The sequence below is a fragment of the Labeo rohita genome, chromosome 2 (genome assembly GCF_022985175.1).
Source record: "Labeo rohita strain BAU-BD-2019 chromosome 2, IGBB_LRoh.1.0, whole genome shotgun sequence".
NCBI classification, from domain to species: Eukaryota; Metazoa; Chordata; class Actinopteri; order Cypriniformes; family Cyprinidae; genus Labeo; species Labeo rohita.
The window spans coordinates 36,410,896-36,420,594 of NC_066870.1; positions in this window are offsets into that span (position 1 = coordinate 36,410,896).

Consider the following 9,699-nt stretch of genomic DNA (forward strand, 5'->3'; position numbering starts at 1 on the left):
TCTTGTATATTAAAAAGTAATGCATTACTATACTAGTGAAAACTTGAAAAAAAGTAATCTGATTATGTAACTTGCATTACTTGTAATGCATTACCCCCAAAACTGATTACCATCTACTTTGACTACTAAATATTTAATCAGAGAAATAAAAATGCAATATAACTATCTGCAACGGTTGCATACTGTGCACAGTGTTGGCACCTTACCTAATTGATAAAGTCATTATTTGTAAATAATTTTGGCAAGATTGAGCAAAAATTGAGGAGCATAAGCTCAGATCAGTAAGGCCTACGATCAATTAGTAAAAAAGTGCTTAACAAAAATTTAATCCAAATATAGCATAATGAGAGGTTTACATACAGGTGGGGAAAAAAAGTGCAAAAATGATCAAACCTGTATGAGCAAAGTCAGCATGTTTTAGTCCAATGTGATAACATTACCTAGCATTTTCAGGTGAATAAAATCTTCTCTGGGTCAAAATGAGCAGAACACAACTTGAGGGTAAAAACAAAGTCATAAATATACAGTACATACTGCACAGTATGCATTAGTTGTAAAACTTTGCAGCTCCTCTACCTCTGACAAACAAATTTCCCGAATCATGTCTTCTTTGTCTTCTGCCTGTTCTCTCCACTTCTCCCACTATTTCGGGGGAAAGTGATAAAATGTTAATTTTGACATTTAGAATTGGACTGAACTCAGCCGAGTGATGAATGAGACGCAGCCTGTCAGAGCGAAACACCACCACGTGTGAATCTCCCTGCCTGGATTCTGGAAAATCTTTCGCTTATTTATCAAAAAGACTCTTTGAAGGGGAAAAAAAACACATGAAAGTGGAAGAGTTTGCTGATTTATGGAAATAGGCCAACAATGAAAACAAGCAGAGGGTTGTTTTCCTTGAGAGTGATGCCGTAAAAATCCCTACCAATAAATTAGCCCCTGTTTTTTAGCTGATCAACATCAAAATCTCTAATTCATCGTGCTGTCCAAGATGTAAATATTGGCCTAGTTTTCCGAGCTACATGAATCTGTATGACTAACACGGCCCAGAGCGTCACAGGCGGTTTCACAGGACCGCTAATAGAGCTGTCCCGCATATGTGTGTTTGTGTCCGGCTCGCTGCATCGCTGTGAATGTTCTTGCTCATAGATGTGTGTGGGTGTCTGTCCACACTAGTGGAGTGAGTCCTTGGACTGACCTCAGCACTGACACGCTCCACTGGGAGGCTTTGAGACATAGACACCTCATCACTGATGCAGCACAGCCACTGTCTACAGAGAGAGAGAGAGAGACTCTGTACCAGAACACTGACATAAGCAGCATTTTAAGACATCATAGGTGCTGTCCTGACACAAAAGCTGCTGTGGAATCCTAAGGCGCTTTCAGACCTGTAGATCGTTTGCTTTCTTCTGAAACAGGAATTTTGTTACAGTGTTGCATTTTCTTTTAGTTCAGTTGCTTTTGCATGCCAGTATTCTAAAGCATACCAAAATGTGATTACTGTATGTCCTCTCATTGGTTATAGTATATATGTGATCCTGGACCACAAAACCAGTCGTACATAGCACGACAATACATTGTATGGGTCAAAATGATCCATTCTTCCTTTATGCCAAAAATCATTACAATATTAAAGGAGAAGTCCACTTCCAAAACAAAGATTCACATATAATGCACTCACCCCCTTTTCATCCAAGATGTTCATGTCTTTCTTTCTTTCTCATTTCAGCATTTTTCTCCATATAATGGACTGATATGGTGCCCTGATTTTTAACTTCCAAAATGCAGTTTAAATGCGGCTTCAAACGATCCCAAATGTGGTTGTAAATCCCAGCCGAGAAAGAAGGGTCTTATCTAGTGTAACGATTGATTATTTTAATAAAAATAATACGATTTATATACTTTTTAATGCCAAACGCTCATCTTGTCTTACTCTGCCTGGACTGTTTTTGTTCCGGTTCATGACAGTTAGGGTATGACGAAAAACTCCCATCTCATGTTCTCCCTCAACTTCAAAATCGTCCTGTATCGCTGTTTTACCTTTTTTGTTAAGGGTGTTTGATCTTCTTTGCATGCTCACTTTGCAAAGACTGTGTCAGTACTTCTGCAGCGATGTAGGATGATACAGAAATTATTTTTGAAGTTGAGGGAGAAAATACGATCTTTCTTAACATACACTAACTGTCTTGAGTCAGAATGCACAGACTTCAGGGAGAGAAAGGCAAGACGAGCGTTTGGCATTAAAAAGTATTTAAATAGCATTTTTTAAAATGAAAATACCCGATCGTTTCACCAGATAAGACCCTTCTTTCTCGGCTGGGATCATTTGAAGCCGCATTTAAACTGCATTTTCAAAAGTTCAAAATCGGGGCACCATATCAGTCCATTATATGAAGAAAAATGCTGAAATGTTTTCCTCAAAAAACATGATTTCTTTTATGACTGAAGAAAGAAAGACATGAACATCTTGGATGAGAAGATTATATGTGAATCTTTGTTTGGAAGTGGACTTCTCCTTTAAGTAAAGACCATGTTCCATGAAGATATTTTGTAAATTATAACGTAAATATATCAAAACTTAATTTTTGATTAGTAATATGCATTGCTAAGAACTTCATCTGGACAGCTTTAAAGGCGATTTCCTCAATGTTTAGATTTTTTTGCACTCTCAGATTCCAGATTTTCAAATAGTTGTATCTCGTCCAAATGTTGTCCCATCCTAACAAACCATACATCAATGGAAAAAGTATTTATTCAGCTTTAAATAAAAAAAAAATTACCCTTCTGACTGCTTTTTGTTCGTGGTCACATATATGGTTTAGTAAATTGTGGCCATATGCCAGTTTGTTTTGTCATGTGAATAACTTGTAACCATACTTCCTTGGTTTAGCATATTCAAGACATAAATTAAGAATTAGTTTCCTTTTTTTTTAGTAAATTGTGTCCACAAGAATTTGTTCCCTCGTTTTAGTAAATCTGGCTACCAGATGAATCCATTTCCTCGTTTTACTAAATTGTGACCATAAATTAGGAATTTGTTCCTTTGTTTTGTACATTTTGGCCATGCTTTAATAATTTAGTTTCTCATTTTGGTAAATTGTAATCATAAATTAAGGATTAGTTTTCCTCATTTTAACAAATTATGGCTATAAATGAAGAATGTGTTCCTTTGTTTTGTACATTTAGACCACGCTTTAAATTTTAGTTTCTCATTTTGGTAAACTGTAACCATAAATTAAGGATTAGTTTTCCTCATTTTAACAAATTATGGACATAAATTAAGAATTTGTTCCTTTGTTTAGTACATATTGGCCAAGCTGTACTAACTTTGTTTCTCATTGTAGTACATTGTAAACACCAAATTAAGAATTATTTCCCTCGTTTTAACAAATGATGGCCTTACATTAAGAAACTGCTCCTTCGTTTAGTAAAGTTTGGCCACGCTGTACTAATTTCATTTCTTATTTTGGGAAGTTGTAACCATAAAGTAAGAATTAGTTTCCTTGTTTTAACAAATTATGGCCATAAATTAAGAATTTGTTCCTTTGTTTTGTACATTTTGATACGATTTAATAATTTATTGTCTCATTTTAATAATTTGTAGCCATAAAATAAGAAATTGTGGCCACGTTGAACTAATTTGTTTTCTTGTTTTAGTAAATTATGGCCATAAATTAACAATTTGTTCCTTTGTTTAGTAAAGTTTGGCCATGCTGTACTAATTTAGTTTCTCTTTTTTGTTATTAGCTTCCTCTTTCCTCTTAATAGATCGAAGCCATAAATAAAGATTTTGTTTCCTCATTTTAGTAAATTGTGGCCATAAATTAAGAATTAATTTCTTAGTTTAAATAAATTGTTGCCATGAATTAGGAATTTGTTTAATCATTTTAGTAAATCACGACCATGTTGTACAAATTTGTTTCCTCATTTTAATCACAGCCATAAATTAAGAAGTTGCTCCTTTGTTTTAACAATTCGTGGCCATGAATTATAAAATAGTTAGCGCTTGTTTTAGTAAAAAATATATGTATTTACACATGCAAAAGCATCTGACTGGTGCCAGACATCAGTGAAATAGACATTGGTTAAATATTAGGCGGAAAAACATGACAGGAAGCGAATGAAATCAGCAAACAGTGCAATTTTGTATGCCAATGTTATCTTTTATTGCACAACAAGTCATCATTTGTAAGGAACGCTTCAACAACATCGTCACTGATGTATCAGATTACTGAAAAAGGGTCATATTCATTAGCAGGAGACTTTGCGTGTTGCAGTCATAGACATCAGCTGGCAGAGATTTTGTAGTTTAACTAACCACATGTCCTTTGCTGATCTAATTGTAACAAAATTAACACAAGCAACTCTCTTTGTGCCAAATTCTCCCTCCCTGGAGCCCTAAATGACTCCTTTGGGTTTTCTATTTGGAGCCTATAAAGAAAAACAAAAGTCTAAATAAAGATTACTGTGGTCTCAACCATTAAAATATGCAAATTGGTGTGTTTTAAATCCCAGTATGCACTTACACCTCCAAGATGTCTGTTAAAAATCACATCATCTGGAAAAAATATCATGATATTCAGTTGAAGTTTATACGTTTGTTATTATTTTAAGATGCCATATAAGAAAAAAACAACAACATTAAAATGCCAAAATATATTTATTTGCTCCTTGTATTACATTTTATAACATATTTTGGCACTTTAAATTTTTAAATCAAAATACATTTTTAAATTTAAAAGTTGTGATGTTTACAGCATGTATTCAGCATATATTTGAATTTTAGCCAGAAAAAAATATGCAGCCAGATAAAATATGTATTTTAAGATAACAGATTAAAACCGATGTAAAATATTAAATATGACCGTATTTACATGATCAGATACAAACGGCGGCCACAGGCGTTTGAGAGGTCGGATTTGGCACGACACCACCACGGGTCATAAACTACAAGCAGATTATCATGTTGGGCTTCTGTAGGAGGTGTGATTTTATTTCGCCCCCCCAGCCCTGTTAAGAAAACAGAGTGAAACTGGCTGGAACTATGGGTAGTTATCAGAAAAGTGATGTAGAGAGTGACGTAAGTGGGCCGATTGGAACCGTTATGGCTTAATACTAAGAAGGAAGATGGGTCTGATGCAAGAAAGAGTGACAGAGCGGCTGCCAGAGACTCATCATGCTGCCAACTGGACCAAAACGGCTCTAGCCCAGTGCACCTCGAGTGACCTTCAGAGGGGACGGCTGACTAATATCCACACAATGAAGTCACTGTGAGTGCATTCAGAGGAGGGAATCACACACACAGCGCAAACAGTGATTAAGGCTCAGGCCTCTTGCAGAGAAACACACTTTCTCAATCAAAAATAAAGCACATTATCAGCAGGAGTACAGCAGCAAAGCCAGACACGTCACTTAAAAACAACACCATAAAATATACCGTGCAAAAGTGATACTAATAGTGTGCTATTCTTTGAAGTTAGGGATGCACAATTAATTAATAATTCAGTAAATACTTGCATTTACTTGCATAATCTGCAAAATGTTAATTATTTTAGAAAAATAAGAGGGATCATAAAAAATGCATGTTATTTTTTATTTAGTACTGACCTGAATAATATATTTCACATGAAAGACGTTTACATATAGTCTAAAAGTGAAAATAATAGTTTAATTTATAACAACGACCCTGTTCAAAAGTTTACATACACTTGATTCTTAATACTGAACAGTTAAACCGCCTGCTGTTCTTTCAGAAAAATCCTTCAGGTCCCACAAATTCTTTAGTTTTTCAGCATTTTTGTGTATTTGAACCCTTTCCAACAATGACTGTATGATTTTGAGATCCATCTTTTCACATTGAGGACAACTGAGAGACTCATATGCAACTATTACAGAAGGTTCAAACACTCACTGATGCTTCAGAAAGAAAAGCGATGCATTAAGAGCCTGGGTGTGAAAACTTTTGAACAGAATGAAGATGTGTACATTTTTCTTATTTTGCCTAAATATCTTTTTTTTTTTCATTTAGTATTGCCCTTCAGAAGCTACTGAAGATACTTACATATTCCCCAGAAGACAAAATAAGTTACATTTACCCTGATCTTCAAATTCCAAAAGTTTTCACCCCCAAGCTCTTAATGCATCGTTTTTTCTTTCTGAAGCATCAGTGAGTGTTTGAACCTTCTGTAATAGTTGCATATGAGTCCCTCAGTTGTTCTCAGTGTGAAAAGATGGATCTCAAAATCATACAGTCATTGCTGGAAATGGTTCAAACACACAAAATGCTATAAAAAAACCAAAGCATTTGTGGAACCTGAAGGATTTTTTTCTGAAGAAAAGCAGGCAGTTTAACTGTTCAGGACAAACAAGGAACTCATATATAAACAAATTGTAATATCCATTTGTACCAATTACATACCATGGTATGCTAAATCAAATAGTACTATGGTATATATCAAAATTTGACGTTTTTCTGTAGGTGAGACAAACAAACATCTCTCCATTATCTGTACAGAAAAAAACTAAATGAATAACAGGCAGAGGACACAGCAGCATTAGCCACATCAGAGCTTTCGCTGGGTTTGGGTCAGCAGAAATAGACACAAATCCGGATCCTTTTAGTCCACAGCAGCCTAATCTGACGTTTCATTGAATCACGTTTAATTGGACGACTTGAGCATATGGGAAACGACAGCGGACAGAAAGAGAGACACACGCTACCGAAGACGGCTTTGAGAAAGAACACTAGTCACGGTAATACGGATATATTTGCACTGTCAAAGTCAGTTTGTTCTTGTTAAAACACTTTTTGATGCTACACTAACACTTAGACAAAGCTGGAAGGTCCCACATGAATATTCAAACAAGAGCAGTTACATATAAAATCACGTCTCAGAGCTGCGACCGCATGTTAAAGAGAAAAGACACAAAACGAGCCATGAATTTAAAAGGCTTTGCTGCTGTTTTCCCATCTGACAGCACTTTAAGAAGAAAAAAAGGAGTAATTCAGACCTTTCAAATGGTCCAAAGTGTCAAAAAAGTGGTCCAAAAATTTGCATTCTTTATTGGCACTGACGGTTCAATAAAGAACCTTTAAAATCCCTGTAATTTTTTCTTTGCACAAAAGGTTCTTAATATTTTGGGGTTTTTTTTTTTTTTTTGTGCAGTGATTTTCCCCCAAAAAACTTTTAGTAAACAGTTCTTAAAAGAACCACTTTTATTAATTTGAAGAACTTTTTTTTTTTTTAATATTTAAATTCCAATGGATGCTAAAGTTCTTTTTGGAACCATAGATGCCAAGAGAGAACCTTTATTTTTAAAAGTGGAAAAACGGTTCTTTAGATTTTCAAAATGTTCCTCACACACACACAAAAAAAAAAAACATCTTTTAAGAACTGTTGACTGAAAGGTTCTTTGAGGAGCCCAAAATGGTTCTTTATGACAAGACAAACGGTGAATTTAAAAAGAAAAAAAAGAGCTAATCAGGCCTTCCAAATGGTCCAAAGTGTCAAAAAATTTGCATTCTTTATTGGCATTAAAATCCCTGTAATTTTTTGCAGAAAAGGTTCTTAACTCATTTTTTTTTCTGTGCAGTGATATTCCCCCCAAAATCTTTCAATAAACAGCTCTTAAAAGAACCATTTTTTATTAGTTAGAATTTTTTTTTTTCATTAAATTCCATATATGCTAATGTTCTTTTTGGAACCATATATGCCAAAAGAAAACCTTTATTTTTAAAACTGGAAAAAGGGTTCTTTAGATTTTCAAAATATTCTTCGCAAAAAAAAAAAAAAAAAAAAAAAAAAAAAAAAAAAACATCTTTTAGAAACTGTTGACTGAAAGGTTCTTTGAGGAAACCAAAGTGGTTATTTATGACATGTTGAGCCCTGAATTTAAAAGGCTTTGTTGTTGTTCTACCATCCGACAGCACTTTAAGAATAAAAAAAGAGCGAATCAGGCCTTCTAAATGGTCCAAAGTTTCCCAAAAATTTGCATTCTTCATTGGCATTGACAGTTCGATAAAGAATGTTTAAAATACCTGTAATTTTTTAATTGCACAAAAGGTTCTCAGTGCATTTTTTTTTTCCCGGTGCTGTGATATTCCCCTAAAGAACTTTTTAAAAATATTTAAATTCCATGGATGCTTAAGTTCTTTTTGGAACCTTAGATGCCAAAAAAGAACTTTTATTTTTAAAAGTGGAAAAAGGGTTCTTTAGATTTTCAAGATGTTCTTCAAAAAAAAAAAAAAAAAAAAAAAAAAAAAATCTTTTAAGAACTGTTGACTGAAAGGTTCTTTGAAGAGCCCAAAATGGTTCTTTATAACAAGACGAGCTGTGAACTTAAAAAGGCTTTGCTGCTGTTCTCCCATCCGACAGCACTTTAAGAATCAGGCTTTCCAAATGGTCCAAAGTGTCAAAAAAATGTGGTCCAGAAAATTTGCATTCTTTATTGGCAGTGACGGTTCAATAAAGAACCTTTAAAATCCCTGTAATTTTTAGTTTGAAGAATCTATTTAGCGTTTTTATATATATATTTAAATTTAAATTTAATGGATGCTAAAGTTCTTTTTGGAACCTTAGATCACAAAAAAGAACTTTTATTTTTAAAAGTGGAAAAAGGGTTCTTTTGATTTTCAAGATGTTCTTTACAAAAAAAAAAAACTTTTAAGAACTGTTGACTGAAAGGTTCTTTGAAGAGCCCAAAATGGTTCTTTAGGACAAGACGAGCTGTGAATTTAAAAAGGCTTTGCTGCTGTTCTCCCATCTGACAGCACTTTAAGAATCAGGCTTTCCAAATGGTCCAAAGTGTCAAAAAAAAAGTGGTCCAAAAAATTTGCATTCTTTATTGGCAGTGACGGTTCAATAAAGAACCTTTAAAATCCCTGTAATTTTTAGTTTGAAGAATCTATTTAGCGTTTTTATATATGTATTTAAATTTAAATTCCATGGATGCTAAAGTTTTTTTTGGAACCTTAGATGCCAATAAAGAACCTTAATTTTTAAAAGTAGAAAAGGGGTTCTTTAGATTTTTTTAAATGTTCTAAGAAAAAAAAAACAGATCTTTTAAGAACTGTTTACTAAAAGGTTCTTTGAGGAAACCAAAATTGTTCTTTATGACACTGCTGCAAGAAAAATCCCTCTGGAACCTTTTTAAGGATGTTGCCGATGACAGTTAAGGGTAATACATTGAAAGTTACAGCAATAGATTTGAAAATAAAACGTGTTACCATTAAAATATGTGAAGATGCTGTGGAGGTTGAGCTTGACCTTCAGTCTTTATGACCCAGAGAGAAGTCCTCCATAATAATCCAATTCAAACTCACTTTTCATTCCTGGTAAGGAACCCACTTTTCACCATCCCAAACAATTCAGAAATACATCACATTATAGAAGTAAAATGCATTGCAGATGCCATTTCTTACTGACTTCGATTAAAAACTGTGATAAATTAGTAACTCAAGGTTTGCAAGTTTATTTCCTGACAGTTGCTGGAATTGTATTGCAGTTTGCTGTTTATATTTTTCCACATAACGTCATTTGGTTTACAAATAGTCTCGAAATCACTAATAACACAGTCTTTCCATCTCCTCTATCTGCTGTGATGTCTATGAACTGCAACAGCAAAACCTCCCAGAACCTCTTACCAGACCTGTGCTAAAGTAAAATCTGGCTTTTGGTAGATCCAAAATCGATCCCATTA